We start from the raw sequence: 22,421 nt of genomic DNA on the forward strand, positions 1-22,421 counted from the left end.
TTAAGGACTCTGCTGCAGTATTTAAGGACATTGTTGCATTATCTAAGGACTCTGCTGCATTATTTAAGGACTTTGCTGCATTATTTAAGTACTCTGCTGCATTATTTATAGACTTTGTTGCATTAGTTAAGGACTATGCTGCATTATTTAAGGACTTTGTTGCATTATTTAAGGACTCTGCTGCATTATTTAAGTACTTTGCTGCAATATTTAAGGACTCTGCTGCGGTATTTAAGGATTCTGCTGCATTATTTTAGGGCTTTTTTGCAATATTTAAGGACTCTGCTTCAGTATTCAAGGACTTTGCTGCATTATTTAAGGACGGTGCTGCATTATTTAAGGACTTTGCTGAATTATTTAAGTAATCAGCTGTGGTATTTAAGGACTCTGCTGCATTATTTAAGGAATTTGTTGCATTATGTAAGGACTCTGCTGCATTATTTAAGTACTTTGCTGCAATATTTAACGACTCTGCTGCGGTATTTAAGGACTCTGCTGCATTATTTTAGGACTTTGTTGCAATATTTAAGGACTCTGCTTCAGTATTTAAGGACTTTGCTGCATTATTTAAGGACTCTGCTGCATTATTTAAGCACTCTGCTGCAGTATTTAAGGACTCTGCTGTGGCACTTAAGGAATCTGCTGTAAAATTTAAGGACTCTGCTGCATTATTTAAGGACTTTGCTGAATTATTTAAGGACTCTGCTGTGGTATTTAAGGACTCTACTGCATTATTTAAGGAATTAGCTGCATTATTTTAGGACTCTGCTTCAGGATTTAAGGACTCTACTGCATTATTTAGGGACTTTCTTGCATTATTTAAGGTCTCTGCTGCGGTATTTAAGGACTCTGCTGCATTATTTAAGGACTTTGCTTCATTATTTATGGACTTTGTTGCATTATTTAAGGACACTGCTGCATTAAGTAATTTGCTGCATTACTTAACGACTCTGCTGCATTATTTAAGGACTTTGCTGTATTATTTAAGGACTCGGCTGCATTGTTTATGGACTTTGTTGCATTATTTAAGGTCTCTGCTGCATTATTTAATGAATTTGCTACATTATTTAAGGACTCTGCTGCATTATTTAATGACTCTTCTGAAGCTTTTGAGGACTCTGCTGCATTATTTAAGGACTCTGTTGCATTATTTAAGGACTCTGCTACATTATATAAGCAATCTGCTGCGGTATTTAAGGACTCTACTGCATAATTTAAGGACTTTGCTGCATTATTTAAGAACTATGTTGCATTATTTAAGGACTCTGCTACATTATTTAAGCAATCTGCTGCGGTATTTAAGGACTCTGCTGCATTATTTAAGGACTTTGCTGCATTATTTAATGACTCTGCTGCGGTATTTAAGGACTTTGCTGCAAAGATAAGGACTCTGCTTCAGTATTTAAGGACTCTGCTGCATTACTTAAGGACTTTGTTGCATTATTTAAGGACTCTGCTGCGGTATTTAAGGACTCTGCTGCATTATTTAAGGACGTTGTTGCATTATCTAAGGACTCTGCTGCATTATTTAAGGACATTGCTGCATTATTTAAGGACTCTGCTGCATTATTTATTGACTTTGTTGCATTAGTTAAGGACTATGCTGCATTATTGAAGGACTTTGTTGCATTATTTAAGGACTCTGCTGCATTATTTAAGTACTTTGCTGCAATATTTAAGGACTCTGCTGTGGTATTTAAGGATTCTGCTGCATTATTTTAGGACTTTGTTGCAATATTTAAGGACTCTGCTTCAGTATTTAAGACTTTGCTGCATTATTTAAGAACGGTGCTGCATTATTTAAGCACTACGCTGCGGTATTTAAGGAGTCTGCTGCGGCACTTAATGACTCTGCTGCATTATTTAAGGACTCTGCTGCATTATTTAAGGACTTTGCTGAATTATTTAAGTACGCGGCTGCGGTATTTAAGGACTCTGCTGCATTATTTAATGACTTTGTTGCATTATTTAAGGACTCTGCTGCATTATTTAAGGACTGTGCTGCATTATTTAAGGACTCTGCTGCATTATTTAAGGACTTTGTTGCATTATTTAAGGACTCTGCTGCATTATTTAAGGACTCTGCTGCATTATTTATTGACTTTGCGGAAGCATTTGAGGACTCTGCTGCATTATTTAAGGACTCTGCTGCAGTATTTAAGGACTCTGCTGCATTATTTAAGGACTTTGCTGCATTATTTAAGGACTCTGATTCAGTATTTAAGGACGCTGCTGCATTTTACAATGACTTTGCTGCATTATTTAAGGATTCTACTGCATTATTTAACGACTTAGTTGCATTATTTAAGGACTCTGATGCATTATTTAAGGACTCTGCTTCAGTATTTAAGCACTCTGCTGCATTATTTTAGGACTTTGTTGCATTATTTAAGGACTCTGCTGCAGTATTTAAGGACTCTGCTGCATTATTTATGGACTTTGCTGCATTATTTAAGGACTCTGCTGCATTATTTAAGGACTTTGTTGCATTATTTAAGGACTCTGCTGCATTATTTAAGGAATTTCCTGCATTATTTCAGGACTCTGCTGCATTATTTAATAACTCTGCTGCATTATTTAATAACTCTGCTGCATTATTTAAGGACTCTGCTGCATTATTTAATAACTCTGCTGCATTATTTAAGGACTCTGCTGCATTATTTAAGCACTCTGCTGCGGTATTTAAGGATTCTGCTGCATTATTTAAGGACTTTGCTGCATTATTTAATGACTGCTGCTGTATTTAAGGACTCTGCATTATTACTTAAGGACTTTGTTGCATTATTTAAGAATTCTGCTTCATTATTTAAGGACTTTGTTGCATTATTTAAGGACTCTGCTACATTATTTAAGGAATTTGCTTCATTATTTAAGGACTCTGCTGCATTTTTTAGGGACTTTGTTGCATTATTTAAGGACTCTGCTGCATTATTTAAGGAATTTGCTGCATTATTTAAGGACTCTGCTGCATTATTTCATAACTCTGCTGCATCATTTAAGGACCCTGCTGCATGATTTAAGCACTCTGCTCCGGTATTTAAGGACTCTGCTGCATTATTTAAGGACTTTGCTGCATTATTTAATGACTCTGCTGCGGTATTTAAGGACTCTGCATTATTACTTAAGGACTTTGTTGCATTATTTAAGGATTCTGCTTCATTATTTAAGGACTTTGTTGCATTATTTAAGGACTCTGCTGCATTATTTAAGTACTTTGCTGCAATATTTAAGGACTCTGCTTCAGTATTTAAGGACTCTGCTGCATTATTTTAAGACTTTGTTGCATTATTTAAGGACGGTGCTGCATTATTTAAGGACTCTGCTGCATTATTTAAGCACTCCGCTGCGGTATTTAAGGACTCTGCTGTGGCACTTAAGAACTCTGCTGCATTATTTAAGGACATTGCTGAATTATTTAAGTAATCGGCTGCGGTATTTAAGGACTCTGCTGCATTATTTAAGGAATTTGTTGCATTATGGAAGGACTCGGCTGCATTATTTAAGGACTTTGTTGCATTATTTAAGGTCTCTGCTGCATTATTTAATGAATTTGCTACATTATTTAAGGACTCTGCTGCATTATTTAATGACTCTTCTGAAGCTTTTGAGGACTCTGCTGCATTATTTTAGAACTTTGTTGCATTATTTAAGGACTCTGCTGCAGTATTTAAGGAATTTGCTCCATATTTAAGGACTCTGCTGCATTTTTATGGACTTTGCTGCATTATTTAATGACTCTGCTGCATTATTTATGGACTTTGTTGCATTATTTAAGGACTCTGCTGCATTATTTAAGGAATTTGACGCATTATTTAAGGACTCTGCTGCATTATTTAATAACTCTGCTGCATTATTTAAGGACTCTGCTGCATTATTTAAGCACTCTGCTGCGGTATTTAAGGACTCTGCTGCATTATTTAAGGACTTTGCTGCATTATTTAATGACTCTGCTGCGGTATTTAAGGACTCTGCATTATTACTTAAGGACTTTGTTGCATTATTTAAGGATTCTGCTTCATTATTTAAGGACTTTGTTGCATTATTTAAGGACTCTGCTTCATTATTTAAGGACTTTGTTGCATTATTTAAGGACTCTGCTGCATTATTTAAGTACTTTGCTGCAATATTTAAGGACTCTGCTTCAGTAATTAAGGACTCTACTGCATTATTTAAAGACTTTGTTGCATTATTTAAGGACTCTGCTGCATTATTTAAGGACTCTGCTGAAGCATTTTAGAACTCTGTTGCATTACTTAAGGACTCTGCTGCATTATTTAAGGCCTTTGTTGCATTATTTATGGACTCTGCTTCAGTATTTAAGGACTCTGCTGCATTATTTAAGGACTTTGCTGCATTATTGAAGGATTCTGCTGCATTATTTAAGGATTTTGTTGCATTTTTTAAGGACTCTGCTACATTATTTAAGGAATTTGCTGCATTATTTAAGGACTCTGCTTCATTATTTAAGGACTCTGCTACATTATTTAGGGACTTTGTTGCATTATTTAAGGACTCTGCTGCATTATTTAAGGAATTTGCTGCATTATTTAAGGACTCTGCTGCATTATTTAATAACTCTGCTGCATTATTTAAGGACTCTGCTGCATTATTTAAGCACTCTGCTGCGGTATTTAAGGACTCTGCTGCATTATTTAAGGACTTTGCTGCATTATTTAATGACTCTGCTGCTGTATTTAAGGGCTCTGCATTATTACTTAAGGACTTTGTTGCATTATTTAAGGATTCTGCTTCATTATTTAAGGACTTTGTTGCATTATTTAAGGACTCTGCTGCATTATTTAAGTACTTTGCTGCAATATTTAAGGACTCTGCTTCAGTATTTAAGGACTCTGCTGCATTTTTTAAGGACTTTGCTGCAATATTTAAGGACTCTGCTTCAGTATTTAAGGACTCTGCTGCATTATTTAATGACTTTGTTGCATTATTTAAGGACTCTGCTGCATTATTTAAGGACTCTGTTGCATTATTTAAGGACTCTGCTACATTATTTAAGCAATCTGCTGTGGTATTTAAGGACTCTGCTGCATTATTTAAGGACTTTGCTGCATTATTTAATGACTCTGCTGCGGTATTTAAGGACTTTGCTGCAAAGATAAGGACTCTGCTTCAGTATTTAAGGACTCTGCTGCATTATTTATGGACTTTGCTGCATTATTTAATGACTCTGCTGCATTATTTAAGAACTTTGTTGCATTATTTAAGGACTCTGCTGTATTATTTAAGGAATTTGCTGCATTATTTAAGGACTCTGCTGCATTATTTAATAACTCAGCTGCATTATTTAAGGACTCTGCTGCATTATTTAAGAAATCTGCTGCGGTATTTAAGGACTCTGCTACATTATTTAAGGACTTTGCTGCATTATTTAATGACTCTGCTGAGGTATTTAAGGACTCTGCATTATTACTTAAGGACTTTGTTGCATTATTTAAGGATTCTGCTTCATTATTTAAGGACTTTGTTGCATTATTTAAGGACTCTGCTGCATTATTTAAGCACTTTGCTGCAATATTTAAGGACTCTGCTTCAGTATTTAAGGACTCTGCTGCATTATTTAAAGACTTTGTTGCATTATTTAAGGACTCTGCTGCATTATTTAAGGACTCTGCTGCATTATTTAATGACTCTGCTGAAGCATTTTAGAGCTCTGTTGCATTATTTAAGGACTCTGCTGCATTATTTAAGGACTTTGTTGCATTATTTAAGGATTTTGTTGCATTTTTTAAGGACTCTGCTACATTATTTAAGGAATTTGCTTAATTATTTAAGGACTCTGCTGCATTATTTAGGGACTTTGTTGCATTATTTAAGGACTCTACTGCATTATTTAAGGACTTTGCTGTATTATTTAAGGACTCGGTTGCATTATTTAAGGACTTTGTTGCATTATTTATGGTCTCTGCTGCATTATTTAATGAATTTGCTACATTATTTAAGGACTCTGCTGCATTGTTTAATGACTCTTCTGAAGCTTTTGAGGACTCTGCTGCATTATTTAAGGACTCTGTTGCATTAATTAAGGACTCTGCTACATTATATAAGCAATCTGCTGCGGTATTTAAGGACTCTGCTGCATTATTTAAGGACTTTGCTGCATTATTTAAGAACTATGTTGCATTATTTAAGGACTCTTCTGCATTATTTAAGGACTCTGTTGCATTATTTAAGGACTCTGCTACTCTATTTAAGCAATCTGCTGCTGTATTTAAGGACTCTGCTGCATTATTTAAGGACTTTGCTGCATTATTTAATGACTCTGCTGCGGTATTTAAGGACTTTGCTGCAAATTTAAGGACTCTGCTTCAGTATTTAAGGACTCTGCTGCATTATTTAAGGACTTTGTTGCATTATTTAAGGACTCTGCTGCATTATGTATTCACTTTGCTGAAGCATTTGAGGACTCTGCTGCATTATTTAAGGACTCTGCTGCATTATTTAAGGACTTTGCTGAATTATTTAAGTACTCTGCTGCGTTATTTAAGGACTCTGCTGCAGTATTTAAGGACATTGTTGCATTATCTAAGGACTCTGCTACATTATTTAAGGACTTTGCTGCATTATTTAAGTACTCTGCTGCATTATTTATAGACTTTGTTGCATTAGTTAAGGACTATGCTGCATTATTTAAGGACTTTGTTGCATTATTTAAGGACTCTGCTGCATTATTTAAGTACTTTGCTGCAATATTTAAGGACTCTGCTGCGGTATTTAAGGATTCTGCTGCATTATTTTAGGGCTTTTTTGCAATATTTAAGGACTCTGCTTCAGTATTCAAGGACTTTGCTGCATTATTTAAGGACGGTGCTGCATTATTTAAGGACTTTGCTGAATTATTTAAGTAATCAGCTGTGGTATTTAAGGACTCTGCTGCATTATTTAAGGAATTTGTTGCATTATGTAAGGACTCTGCTGCATTATTTAAGTACTTTGCTGCAATATTTAACGACTCTGCTGCGGTATTTAAGGACTCTGCTGCATTATTTTAGGACTTTGTTGCAATATTTAAGGACTCTGCTTCAGTATTTAAGGACTTTGCTGCATTATTTAAGGACTCTGCTGCATTATTTAAGCACTCTGCTGCAGTATTTAAGGACTCTGCTGTGGCACTTAAGGAATCTGCTGTAAAATTTAAGGACTCTGCTGCATTATTTAAGGACTTTGCTGAATTATTTAAGGACTCTGCTGTGGTATTTAAGGACTCTACTGCATTATTTAAGGAATTAGCTGCATTATTTTAGGACTCTGCTTCAGGATTTAAGGACTCTACTGCATTATTTAGGGACTTTCTTGCATTATTTAAGGTCTCTGCTGCGGTATTTAAGGACTCTGCTGCATTATTTAAGGACTTTGCTTCATTATTTATGGACTTTGTTGCATTATTTAAGGACACTGCTGCATTAAGTAATTTGCTGCATTACTTAACGACTCTGCTGCATTATTTAAGGACTTTGCTGTATTATTTAAGGACTCGGCTGCATTGTTTATGGACTTTGTTGCATTATTTAAGGTCTCTGCTGCATTATTTAATGAATTTGCTACATTATTTAAGGACTCTGCTGCATTATTTAATGACTCTTCTGAAGCTTTTGAGGACTCTGCTGCATTATTTAAGGACTCTGTTGCATTATTTAAGGACTCTGCTACATTATATAAGCAATCTGCTGCGGTATTTAAGGACTCTACTGCATAATTTAAGGACTTTGCTGCATTATTTAAGAACTATGTTGCATTATTTAAGGACTCTGCTACATTATTTAAGCAATCTGCTGCGGTATTTAAGGACTCTGCTGCATTATTTAAGGACTTTGCTGCATTATTTAATGACTCTGCTGCGGTATTTAAGGACTTTGCTGCAAAGATAAGGACTCTGCTTCAGTATTTAAGGACTCTGCTGCATTACTTAAGGACTTTGTTGCATTATTTAAGGACTCTGCTGCGGTATTTAAGGACTCTGCTGCATTATTTAAGGACGTTGTTGCATTATCTAAGGACTCTGCTGCATTATTTAAGGACATTGCTGCATTATTTAAGGACTCTGCTGCATTATTTATTGACTTTGTTGCATTAGTTAAGGACTATGCTGCATTATTGAAGGACTTTGTTGCATTATTTAAGGACTCTGCTGCATTATTTAAGTACTTTGCTGCAATATTTAAGGACTCTGCTGTGGTATTTAAGGATTCTGCTGCATTATTTTAGGACTTTGTTGCAATATTTAAGGACTCTGCTTCAGTATTTAAGACTTTGCTGCATTATTTAAGAACGGTGCTGCATTATTTAAGCACTACGCTGCGGTATTTAAGGAGTCTGCTGCGGCACTTAATGACTCTGCTGCATTATTTAAGGACTCTGCTGCATTATTTAAGGACTTTGCTGAATTATTTAAGTACGCGGCTGCGGTATTTAAGGACTCTGCTGCATTATTTAATGACTTTGTTGCATTATTTAAGGACTCTGCTGCATTATTTAAGGACTGTGCTGCATTATTTAAGGACTCTGCTGCATTATTTAAGGACTTTGTTGCATTATTTAAGGACTCTGCTGCATTATTTAAGGACTCTGCTGCATTATTTATTGACTTTGCGGAAGCATTTGAGGACTCTGCTGCATTATTTAAGGACTCTGCTGCAGTATTTAAGGACTCTGCTGCATTATTTAAGGACTTTGCTGCATTATTTAAGGACTCTGATTCAGTATTTAAGGACGCTGCTGCATTTTACAATGACTTTGCTGCATTATTTAAGGATTCTACTGCATTATTTAACGACTTAGTTGCATTATTTAAGGACTCTGATGCATTATTTAAGGACTCTGCTTCAGTATTTAAGCACTCTGCTGCATTATTTTAGGACTTTGTTGCATTATTTAAGGACTCTGCTGCAGTATTTAAGGACTCTGCTGCATTATTTATGGACTTTGCTGCATTATTTAAGGACTCTGCTGCATTATTTAAGGACTTTGTTGCATTATTTAAGGACTCTGCTGCATTATTTAAGGAATTTCCTGCATTATTTCAGGACTCTGCTGCATTATTTAAGGACTTTGTTGCATTATTTAAGGACTCTGCTGCATTATTTAAGGAATTTCCTGCATTATTTCAGGACTCTGCTGCATTATTTAATAACTCTGCTGCATTATTTAATAACTCTGCTGCATTATTTAAGGACTCTGCTGCATTATTTAATAACTCTGCTGCATTATTTAAGGACTCTGCTGCATTATTTAAGCACTCTGCTGCGGTATTTAAGGATTCTGCTGCATTATTTAAGGACTTTGCTGCATTATTTAATGACTGCTGCTGTATTTAAGGACTCTGCATTATTACTTAAGGACTTTGTTGCATTATTTAAGAATTCTGCTTCATTATTTAAGGACTTTGTTGCATTATTTAAGGACTCTGCTACATTATTTAAGGAATTTGCTTCATTATTTAAGGACTCTGCTGCATTTTTTAGGGACTTTGTTGCATTATTTAAGGACTCTGCTGCATTATTTAAGGAATTTGCTGCATTATTTAAGGACTCTGCTGCATTATTTAATAACTCTGCTGCATCATTTAAGGACCCTGCTGCATGATTTAAGCACTCTGCTCCGGTATTTAAGGACTCTGCTGCATTATTTAAGGACTTTGCTGCATTATTTAATGACTCTGCTGCGGTATTTAAGGACTCTGCATTATTACTTAAGGACTTTGTTGCATTATTTAAGGATTCTGCTTCATTATTTAAGGACTTTGTTGCATTATTTAAGGACTCTGCTGCATTATTTAAGTACTTTGCTGCAATATTTAAGGACTCTGCTTCAGTATTTAAGGACTCTGCTGCATTATTTTAAGACTTTGTTGCATTATTTAAGGACGGTGCTGCATTATTTAAGGACTCTGCTGCATTATTTAAGCACTCCGCTGCGGTATTTAAGGACTCTGCTGTGGCACTTAAGAACTCTGCTGCATTATTTAAGGACATTGCTGAATTATTTAAGTAATCGGCTGCGGTATTTAAGGACTCTGCTGCATTATTTAAGGAATTTGTTGCATTATGGAAGGACTCGGCTGCATTATTTAAGGACTTTGTTGCATTATTTAAGGTCTCTGCTGCATTATTTAATGAATTTGCTACATTATTTAAGGACTCTGCTGCATTATTTAATGACTCTTCTGAAGCTTTTGAGGACTCTGCTGCATTATTTTAGAACTTTGTTGCATTATTTAAGGACTCTGCTGCAGTATTTAAGGAATTTGCTCCATATTTAAGGACTCTGCTGCATTTTTATGGACTTTGCTGCATTATTTAATGACTCTGCTGCATTATTTATGGACTTTGTTGCATTATTTAAGGACTCTGCTGCATTATTTAAGGAATTTGACGCATTATTTAAGGACTCTGCTGCATTATTTAATAACTCTGCTGCATTATTTAAGGACTCTGCTGCATTATTTAAGCACTCTGCTGCGGTATTTAAGGACTCTGCTGCATTATTTAAGGACTTTGCTGCATTATTTAATGACTCTGCTGCGGTATTTAAGGACTCTGCATTATTACTTAAGGACTTTGTTGCATTATTTAAGGATTCTGCTTCATTATTTAAGGACTTTGTTGCATTATTTAAGGACTCTGCTTCATTATTTAAGGACTTTGTTGCATTATTTAAGGACTCTGCTGCATTATTTAAGTACTTTGCTGCAATATTTAAGGACTCTGCTTCAGTAATTAAGGACTCTACTGCATTATTTAAAGACTTTGTTGCATTATTTAAGGACTCTGCTGCATTATTTAAGGACTCTGCTGAAGCATTTTAGAACTCTGTTGCATTACTTAAGGACTCTGCTGCATTATTTAAGGCCTTTGTTGCATTATTTATGGACTCTGCTTCAGTATTTAAGGACTCTGCTGCATTATTTAAGGACTTTGCTGCATTATTGAAGGATTCTGCTGCATTATTTAAGGATTTTGTTGCATTTTTTAAGGACTCTGCTACATTATTTAAGGAATTTGCTGCATTATTTAAGGACTCTGCTTCATTATTTAAGGACTCTGCTACATTATTTAGGGACTTTGTTGCATTATTTAAGGACTCTGCTGCATTATTTAAGGAATTTGCTGCATTATTTAAGGACTCTGCTGCATTATTTAATAACTCTGCTGCATTATTTAAGGACTCTGCTGCATTATTTAAGCACTCTGCTGCGGTATTTAAGGACTCTGCTGCATTATTTAAGGACTTTGCTGCATTATTTAATGACTCTGCTGCTGTATTTAAGGGCTCTGCATTATTACTTAAGGACTTTGTTGCATTATTTAAGGATTCTGCTTCATTATTTAAGGACTTTGTTGCATTATTTAAGGACTCTGCTGCATTATTTAAGTACTTTGCTGCAATATTTAAGGACTCTGCTTCAGTATTTAAGGACTCTGCTGCATTTTTTAAGGACTTTGCTGCAATATTTAAGGACTCTGCTTCAGTATTTAAGGACTCTGCTGCATTATTTAATGACTTTGTTGCATTATTTAAGGACTCTGCTGCATTATTTAAGGACTCTGTTGCATTATTTAAGGACTCTGCTACATTATTTAAGCAATCTGCTGTGGTATTTAAGGACTCTGCTGCATTATTTAAGGACTTTGCTGCATTATTTAATGACTCTGCTGCGGTATTTAAGGACTTTGCTGCAAAGATAAGGACTCTGCTTCAGTATTTAAGGACTCTGCTGCATTATTTATGGACTTTGCTGCATTATTTAATGACTCTGCTGCATTATTTAAGAACTTTGTTGCATTATTTAAGGACTCTGCTGTATTATTTAAGGAATTTGCTGCATTATTTAAGGACTCTGCTGCATTATTTAATAACTCAGCTGCATTATTTAAGGACTCTGCTGCATTATTTAAGAAATCTGCTGCGGTATTTAAGGACTCTGCTACATTATTTAAGGACTTTGCTGCATTATTTAATGACTCTGCTGAGGTATTTAAGGACTCTGCATTATTACTTAAGGACTTTGTTGCATTATTTAAGGATTCTGCTTCATTATTTAAGGACTTTGTTGCATTATTTAAGGACTCTGCTGCATTATTTAAGCACTTTGCTGCAATATTTAAGGACTCTGCTTCAGTATTTAAGGACTCTGCTGCATTATTTAAAGACTTTGTTGCATTATTTAAGGACTCTGCTGCATTATTTAAGGACTCTGCTGCATTATTTAATGACTCTGCTGAAGCATTTTAGAGCTCTGTTGCATTATTTAAGGACTCTGCTGCATTATTTAAGGACTTTGTTGCATTATTTAAGGATTTTGTTGCATTTTTTAAGGACTCTGCTACATTATTTAAGGAATTTGCTGAATTATTTAAGGACTCTGCTGCATTATTTAGGGACTTTGTTGCATTATTTAAGGACTCTACTGCATTATTTAAGGACTTTGCTGTATTATTTAAGGACTCGGTTGCATTATTTAAGGACTTTGTTGCATTATTTATGGTCTCTGCTGCATTATTTAATGAATTTGCTACATTATTTAAGGACTCTGCTGCATTGTTTAATGACTCTTCTGAAGCTTTTGAGGACTCTGCTGCATTATTTAAGGACTCTGTTGCATTAATTAAGGACTCTGCTACATTATATAAGCAATCTGCTGCGGTATTTAAGAACTCTGCTGCATTATTTAAGGACTTTGCTGCATTATTTAAGAACTATGTTGCATTATTTAAGGACTCTTCTGCATTATTTAAGGACTCTGTTGCATTATTTAAGGACTCTGCTACATTATTTAAGCAATCTGCTGCTGTATTTAAGGACTCTGCTGCATTATTTAAGGACTTTGCTGCATTATTTAATGACTCTGCTGCGGTATTTAAGGACTTTGCTGCAAATTTAAGGACTCTGCTTCAGTATTTAAGGACTCTGCTGCATTATTTAAGGACTTTGTTGCATTATTTAAGGACTCTGCTGCATTATGTATTCACTTTGCTGAAGCATTTGAGGACTCTGCTGCATTATTTAAGGACTCTGCTGCATTATTTAAGGACTTTGCTGAATTATTTAAGTACTCTGCTGCGTTATTTAAGGACTCTGCTGCAGTATTTAAGGACATTGTTGCATTATCTAAGGACTCTGCTGCATTATTTAAGGACTTTGCTGCATTATTTAAGTACTCTGCTGCATTATTTATAGACTTTGTTGCATTAGTTAAGGACTATGCTGCATTATTTAAGGACTTTGTTGCATTATTTAAGGACTCTGCTGCATTATTTAAGTACTTTGCTGCAATATTTAAGGACTCTGCTGCGGTATTTAAGGATTCTGCTGCATTATTTTAGGGCTTTTTTGCAATATTTAAGGACTCTGCTTCAGTATTCAAGGACTTTGCTGCATTATTTAAGGACGGTGCTGCATTATTTAAGGACTTTGCTGAATTATTTAAGTAATCAGCTGTGGTATTTAAGGACTCTGCTGCATTATTTAAGGAATTTGTTGCATTATGTAAGGACTCTGCTGCATTATTTAAGTACTTTGCTGCAATATTTAACGACTCTGCTGCGGTATTTAAGGACTCTGCTGCATTATTTTAGGACTTTGTTGCAATATTTAAGGACTCTGCTTCAGTATTTAAGGACTTTGCTGCATTATTTAAGGACTCTGCTGCATTATTTAAGCACTCTGCTGCAGTATTTAAGGACTCTGCTGTGGCACTTAAGGAATCTGCTGTAAAATTTAAGGACTCTGCTGCATTATTTAAGGACTTTGCTGAATTATTTAAGGACTCTGCTGTGGTATTTAAGGACTCTACTGCATTATTTAAGGAATTAGCTGCATTATTTTAGGACTCTGCTTCAGGATTTAAGGACTCTACTGCATTATTTAGGGACTTTCTTGCATTATTTAAGGTCTCTGCTGCGGTATTTAAGGACTCTGCTGCATTATTTAAGGACTTTGCTTCATTATTTATGGACTTTGTTGCATTATTTAAGGACACTGCTGCATTAAGTAATTTGCTGCATTACTTAACGACTCTGCTGCATTATTTAAGGACTTTGCTGTATTATTTAAGGACTCGGCTGCATTGTTTATGGACTTTGTTGCATTATTTAAGGTCTCTGCTGCATTATTTAATGAATTTGCTACATTATTTAAGGACTCTGCTGCATTATTTAATGACTCTTCTGAAGCTTTTGAGGACTCTGCTGCATTATTTAAGGACTCTGTTGCATTATTTAAGGACTCTGCTACATTATATAAGCAATCTGCTGCGGTATTTAAGGACTCTACTGCATAATTTAAGGACTTTGCTGCATTATTTAAGAACTATGTTGCATTATTTAAGGACTCTGCTACATTATTTAAGCAATCTGCTGCGGTATTTAAGGACTCTGCTGCATTATTTAAGGACTTTGCTGCATTATTTAATGACTCTGCTGCGGTATTTAAGGACTTTGCTGCAAAGATAAGGACTCTGCTTCAGTATTTAAGGACTCTGCTGCATTACTTAAGGACTTTGTTGCATTATTTAAGGACTCTGCTGCGGTATTTAAGGACTCTGCTGCATTATTTAAGGACGTTGTTGCATTATCTAAGGACTCTGCTGCATTATTTAAGGACATTGCTGCATTATTTAAGGACTCTGCTGCATTATTTATTGACTTTGTTGCATTAGTTAAGGACTATGCTGCATTATTGAAGGACTTTGTTGCATTATTTAAGGACTCTGCTGCATTATTTAAGTACTTTGCTGCAATATTTAAGGACTCTGCTGTGGTATTTAAGGATTCTGCTGCATTATTTTAGGACTTTGTTGCAATATTTAAGGACTCTGCTTCAGTATTTAAGACTTTGCTGCATTATTTAAGAACGGTGCTGCATTATTTAAGCACTACGCTGCGGTATTTAAGGAGTCTGCTGCGGCACTTAATGACTCTGCTGCATTATTTAAGGACTCTGCTGCATTATTTAAGGACTTTGCTGAATTATTTAAGTACGCGGCTGCGGTATTTAAGGACTCTGCTGCATTATTTAATGACTTTGTTGCATTATTTAAGGACTCTGCTGCATTATTTAAGGACTGTGCTGCATTATTTAAGGACTCTGCTGCATTATTTAAGGACTTTGTTGCATTATTTAAGGACTCTGCTGCATTATTTAAGGACTCTGCTGCATTATTTATTGACTTTGCGGAAGCATTTGAGGACTCTGCTGCATTATTTAAGGACTCTGCTGCAGTATTTAAGGACTCTGCTGCATTATTTAAGGACTTTGCTGCATTATTTAAGGACTCTGATTCAGTATTTAAGGACGCTGCTGCATTTTACAATGACTTTGCTGCATTATTTAAGGATTCTACTGCATTATTTAACGACTTAGTTGCATTATTTAAGGACTCTGATGCATTATTTAAGGACTCTGCTTCAGTATTTAAGCACTCTGCTGCATTATTTTAGGACTTTGTTGCATTATTTAAGGACTCTGCTGCAGTATTTAAGGACTCTGCTGCATTATTTATGGACTTTGCTGCATTATTTAAGGACTCTGCTGCATTATTTAAGGACTTTGTTGCATTATTTAAGGACTCTGCTGCATTATTTAAGGAATTTCCTGCATTATTTCAGGACTCTGCTGCATTATTTAATAACTCTGCTGCATTATTTAATAACTCTGCTGCATTATTTAAGGACTCTGCTGCATTATTTAATAACTCTGCTGCATTATTTAAGGACTCTGCTGCATTATTTAAGCACTCTGCTGCGGTATTTAAGGATTCTGCTGCATTATTTAAGGACTTTGCTGCATTATTTAATGACTGCTGCTGTATTTAAGGACTCTGCATTATTACTTAAGGACTTTGTTGCATTATTTAAGAATTCTGCTTCATTATTTAAGGACTTTGTTGCATTATTTAAGGACTCTGCTACATTATTTAAGGAATTTGCTTCATTATTTAAGGACTCTGCTGCATTTTTTAGGGACTTTGTTGCATTATTTAAGGACTCTGCTGCATTATTTAAGGAATTTGCTGCATTATTTAAGGACTCTGCTGCATTATTTAATAACTCTGCTGCATCATTTAAGGACCCTGCTGCATGATTTAAGCACTCTGCTCCGGTATTTAAGGACTCTGCTGCATTATTTAAGGACTTTGCTGCATTATTTAATGACTCTGCTGCGGTATTTAAGGACTCTGCATTATTACTTAAGGACTTTGTTGCATTATTTAAGGATTCTGCTTCATTATTTAAGGACTTTGTTGCATTATTTAAGGACTCTGCTGCATTATTTAAGTACTTTGCTGCAATATTTAAGGACTCTGCTTCAGTATTTAAGGACTCTGCTGCATTATTTTAAGACTTTGTTGCATTATTTAAGGACGGTGCTGCATTATTTAAGGACTCTGCTGCATTATTTAAGCACTCCGCTGCGGTATTTAAGGACTCTGCTGTGGCACTTAAGAACTCTGCTGCATTATTTAAGGACATTGCTGAATTATTTAAGTAATCGGCTGCGGTATTTAAGGACTCTGCTGCATTATTTAAGGAATTTGTTGCATTATGGAAGGACTCGGCTGCATTATTTAAGGACTTTGTTGCATTATTTAAGGTCTCTGCTGCATTATTTAATGAATTTGCTACATTATTTAAGGACTCTGCTGCATTATTTAATGACTCTTCTGAAGCTTTTGAGGACTCTGCTGCATTATTTTAGAACTTTGTTGCATTATTTAAGGACTCTGCTGCAGTATTTAAGGAATTTGCTCCATATTTAAGGACTCTGCTGCATTTTTATGGACTTTGCTGCATTATTTAATGACTCTGCTGCATTATTTATGGACTTTGTTGCATTATTTAAGGACTCTGCTGCATTATTTAAGGAATTTGACGCATTATTTAAGGACTCTGCTGCATTATTTAATAACTCTGCTGCATTATTTAAGGACTCTGCTGCATTATTTAAGCACTCTGCTGCGGTATTTAAGGACTCTGCTGCATTATTTAAGGACTTTGCTGCATTATTTAATGACTCTGCTGCGGTATTTAAGGACTCTGCATTATTACTTAAGGACTTTGTTGCATTATTTAAGGATTCTGCTTCATTATTTAAGGACTTTGTTGCATTATTTAAGGACTCTGCTTCATTATTTAAGGACTTTGTTGCATTATTTAAGGACTCTGCTGCATTATTTAAGTACTTTGCTGCAATATTTAAGGACTCTGCTTCAGTAATTAAGGACTCTACTGCATTATTTAAAGACTTTGTTGCATTATTTAAGGACTCTGCTGCATTATTTAAGGACTCTGCTGAAGCATTTTAGAACTCTGTTGCATTACTTAAGGACTCTGCTGCATTATTTAAGGCCTTTGTTGCATTATTTATGGACTCTGCTTCAGTATTTAAGGACTCTGCTGCATTATTTAAGGACTTTGCTGCATTATTGAAGGATTCTGCTGCATTATTTAAGGATTTTGTTGCATTTTTTAAGGACTCTGCTACATTATTTAAGGAATTTGCTGCATTATTTAAGGACTCTGCTTCATTATTTAAGGACTCTGCTACATTATTTAGGGACTTTGTTGCATTATTTAAGGACTCTGCTGCATTATTTAAGGAATTTGCTGCATTATTTAAGGACTCTGCTGCATTATTTAATAACTCTGCTGCATTATTTAAGGACTCTGCTGCATTATTTAAGCACTCTGCTGCGGTATTTAAGGACTCTGCTGCATTATTTAAGGACTTTGCTGCATTATTTAATGACTCTGCTGCTGTATTTAAGGGCTCTGCATTATTACTTAAGGACTTTGTTGCATTATTTAAGGATTCTGCTTCATTATTTAAGGACTTTGTTGCATTATTTAAGGACTCTGCTGCATTATTTAAGTACTTTGCTGCAATATTTAAGGACACTGCTTCAGTATTTAAGGACTCTGCTGCATTTTTTAAGGACTTTGCTGCAATATTTAAGGACTCTGCTTCAGTATTTAAGGACTCTGCTGCATTATTTAATGACTTTGTTGCATTATTTAAGGACTCTGCTGCATTATTTAAGGACTCTGTTGCATTATTTAAGGACTCTGCTACATTATTTAAGCAATCTGCTGTGGTATTTAAGGACTCTGCTGCATTATTTAAGGACTTTGCTGCATTATTTAATGACTCTGCTGCGGTATTTAAGGACTTTGCTGCAAAGATAAGGACTCTGCTTCAGTATTTAAGGACTCTGCTGCATTATTTATGGACTTTGCTGCATTATTTAATGACTCTGCTGCATTATTTAAGAACTTTGTTGCATTATTTAAGGACTCTGCTGTATTATTTAAGGAATTTGCTGCATTATTTAAGGACTCTGCTGCATTATTTAATAACTCAGCTGCATTATTTAAGGACTCTGCTGCATTATTTAAGAAATCTGCTGCGGTATTTAAGGACTCTGCTACATTATTTAAGGACTTTGCTGCATTATTTAATGACTCTGCTGAGGTATTTAAGGACTCTGCATTATTACTTAAGGACTTTGTTGCATTATTTAAGGATTCTGCTTCATTATTTAAGGACTTTGTTGCATTATTTAAGGACTCTGCTGCATTATTTAAGCACTTTGCTGCAATATTTAAGGACTCTGCTTCAGTATTTAAGGACTCTGCTGCATTATTTAAAGACTTTGTTGCATTATTTAAGGACTCTGCTGCATTATTTAAGGACTCTGCTGCATTATTTAATGACTCTGCTGAAGCATTTTAGAGCTCTGTTGCATTATTTAAGGACTCTGCTGCATTATTTAAGGACTTTGTTGCATTATTTAAGGATTTTGTTGCATTTTTTAAGGACTCTGCTACATTATTTAAGGAATTTGCTTAATTATTTAAGGACTCTGCTGCATTATTTAGGGACTTTGTTGCATTATTTAAGGACTCTACTGCATTATTTAAGGACTTTGCTGTATTATTTAAGGACTCGGTTGCATTATTTAAGGACTTTGTTGCATTATTTATGGTCTCTGCTGCATTATTTAATGAATTTGCTACATTATTTAAGGACTCTGCTGCATTGTTTAATGACTCTTCTGAAGCTTTTGAGGACTCTGCTGCATTATTTAAGGACTCTGTTGCATTAATTAAGGACTCTGCTACATTATATAAGCAATCTGCTGCGGTATTTAAGGACTCTGCTGCATTATTTAAGGACTTTGCTGCATTATTTAAGAACTATGTTGCATTATTTAAGGACTCTTCTGCATTATTTAAGGACTCTGTTGCATTATTTAAGGACTCTGCTACATTATTTAAGCAATCTGCTGCTGTATTTAAGGACTCTGCTGCATTATTTAAGGACTTTGCTGCATTATTTAATGACTCTGCTGCGGTATTTAAGGACTTTGCTGCAAATTTAAGGACTCTGCTTCAGTATTTAAGGACTCTGCTGCATTATTTAAGGACTTTGTTGCATTATTTAAGGACTCTGCTGCATTATGTATTCACTTTGCTGAAGCATTTGAGGACTCTGCTGCATTATTTAAGGACTCTGCTGCATTATTTAAGGACTTTGCTGAATTATTTAAGTACTCTGCTGCGTTATTTAAGGACTCTGCTGCAGTATTTAAGGACATTGTTGCATTATCTAAGGACTCTGCTGCATTATTTAAGGACTTTGCTGCATTATTTAAGTACTCTGCTGCATTATTTATAGACTTTGTTGCATTAGTTAAGGACTATGCTGCATTATTTAAGGACTTTGTTGCATTATTTAAGGACTCTGCTGCATTATTTAAGTACTTTGCTGCAATATTTAAGGACTCTGCTGCGGTATTTAAGGATTCTGCTGCATTATTTTAGGGCTTTTTTGCAATATTTAAGGACTCTGCTTCAGTATTCAAGGACTTTGCTGCATTATTTAAGGACGGTGCTGCATTATTTAAGGACTTTGCTGAATTATTTAAGTAATCAGCTGTGGTATTTAAGGACTCTGCTGCATTATTTAAGGAATTTGTTGCATTATGTAAGGACTCTGCTGCATTATTTAAGTACTTTGCTGCAATATTTAACGACTCTGCTGCGGTATTTAAGGACTCTGCTGCATTATTTTAGGACTTTGTTGCAATATTTAAGGACTCTGCTTCAGTATTTAAGGACTTTGCTGCATTATTTAAGGACTCTGCTGCATTATTTAAGCACTCTGCTGCAGTATTTAAGGACTCTGCTGTGGCACTTAAGGAATCTGCTGTAAAATTTAAGGACTCTGCTGCATTATTTAAGGACTTTGCTGAATTATTTAAGGACTCTGCTGTGGTATTTAAGGACTCTACTGCATTATTTAAGGAATTAGCTGCATTATTTTAGGACTCTGCTTCAGGATTTAAGGACTCTACTGCATTATTTAGGGACTTTCTTGCATTATTTAAGGTCTCTGCTGCGGTATTTAAGGACTCTGCTGCATTATTTAAGGACTTTGCTTCATTATTTATGGACTTTGTTGCATTATTTAAGGACACTGCTGCATTAAGTAATTTGCTGCATTACTTAACGACTCTGCTGCATTATTTAAGGACTTTGCTGTATTATTTAAGGACTCGGCTGCATTGTTTATGGACTTTGTTGCATTATTTAAGGTCTCTGCTGCATTATTTAATGAATTTGCTACATTATTTAAGGACTCTGCTGCATTATTTAATGACTCTTCTGAAGCTTTTGAGGACTCTGCTGCATTATTTAAGGACTCTGTTGCATTATTTAAGGACTCTGCTACATTATATAAGCAATCTGCTGCGGTATTTAAGGACTCTACTGCATAATTTAAGGACTTTGCTGCATTATTTAAGAACTATGTTGCATTATTTAAGGACTCTGCTACATTATTTAAGCAATCTGCTGCGGTATTTAAGGACTCTGCTGCATTATTTAAGGACTTTGCTGCATTATTTAATGACTCTGCTGCGGTATTTAAGGACTTTGCTGCAAAGATAAGGACTCTGCTTCAGTATTTAAGGACTCTGCTGCATTACTTAAGGACTTTGTTGCATTATTTAAGGACTCTGCTGCGGTATTTAAGGACTCTGCTGCATTATTTAAGGACGTTGTTGCATTATCTAAGGACTCTGCTGCATTATTTAAGGACATTGCTGCATTATTTAAGGACTCTGCTGCATTATTTATTGACTTTGTTGCATTAGTTAAGGACTATGCTGCATTATTGAAGGACTTTGTTGCATTATTTAAGGACTCTGCTGCATTATTTAAGTACTTTGCTGCAATATTTAAGGACTCTGCTGTGGTATTTAAGGATTCTGCTGCATTATTTTAGGACTTTGTTGCAATATTTAAGGACTCTGCTTCAGTATTTAAGACTTTGCTGCATTATTTAAGAACGGTGCTGCATTATTTAAGCACTACGCTGCGGTATTTAAGGAGTCTGCTGCGGCACTTAATGACTCTGCTGCATTATTTAAGGACTCTGCTGCATTATTTAAGGACTTTGCTGAATTATTTAAGTACGCGGCTGCGGTATTTAAGGACTCTGCTGCATTATTTAATGACTTTGTTGCATTATTTAAGGACTCTGCTGCATTATTTAAGGACTGTGCTGCATTATTTAAGGACTCTGCTGCATTATTTAAGGACTTTGTTGCATTATTTAAGGACTCTGCTGCATTATTTAAGGACTCTGCTGCATTATTTATTGACTTTGCGGAAGCATTTGAGGACTCTGCTGCATTATTTAAGGACTCTGCTGCAGTATTTAAGGACTCTGCTGCATTATTTAAGGACTTTGCTGCATTATTTAAGGACTCTGATTCAGTATTTAAGGACGCTGCTGCATTTTACAATGACTTTGCTGCATTATTTAAGGATTCTACTGCATTATTTAACGACTTAGTTGCATTATTTAAGGACTCTGATGCATTATTTAAGGACTCTGCTTCAGTATTTAAGCACTCTGCTGCATTATTTTAGGACTTTGTTGCATTATTTAAGGACTCTGCTGCAGTATTTAAGGACTCTGCTGCATTATTTATGGACTTTGCTGCATTATTTAAGGACTCTGCTGCATTATTTAAGGACTTTGTTGCATTATTTAAGGACTCTGCTGCATTATTTAAGGAATTTCCTGCATTATTTCAGGACTCTGCTGCATTATTTAATAACTCTGCTGCATTATTTAATAACTCTTCTGCATTATTTAAGGACTCTGCTGCATTATTTAATAACTCTGCTGCATTATTTAAGGACTCTGCTGCATTATTTAAGCACTCTGATGTGGTATTTAAGGACTCTGCTGCATTATTTAAGGACTTTGCTGCATTATTTAATGACTCTGCTGCTGTATTTAAGAACTCTGCATTATTACTTAAGGACTTTGTTGCATTATTTAAGGATTCTGCTTCATTATTTAAGGACTTTGTTGCATTATTTAAGGACTCTGCT

This window comes from Phyllobates terribilis, unplaced genomic scaffold (assembly GCF_046119375.1).
Source record: "Phyllobates terribilis strain yellow unplaced genomic scaffold, ASM4611937v1 Scaffold_80__1_contigs__length_6766528, whole genome shotgun sequence".
Taxonomy (NCBI): domain Eukaryota; kingdom Metazoa; phylum Chordata; class Amphibia; order Anura; family Dendrobatidae; genus Phyllobates; species Phyllobates terribilis.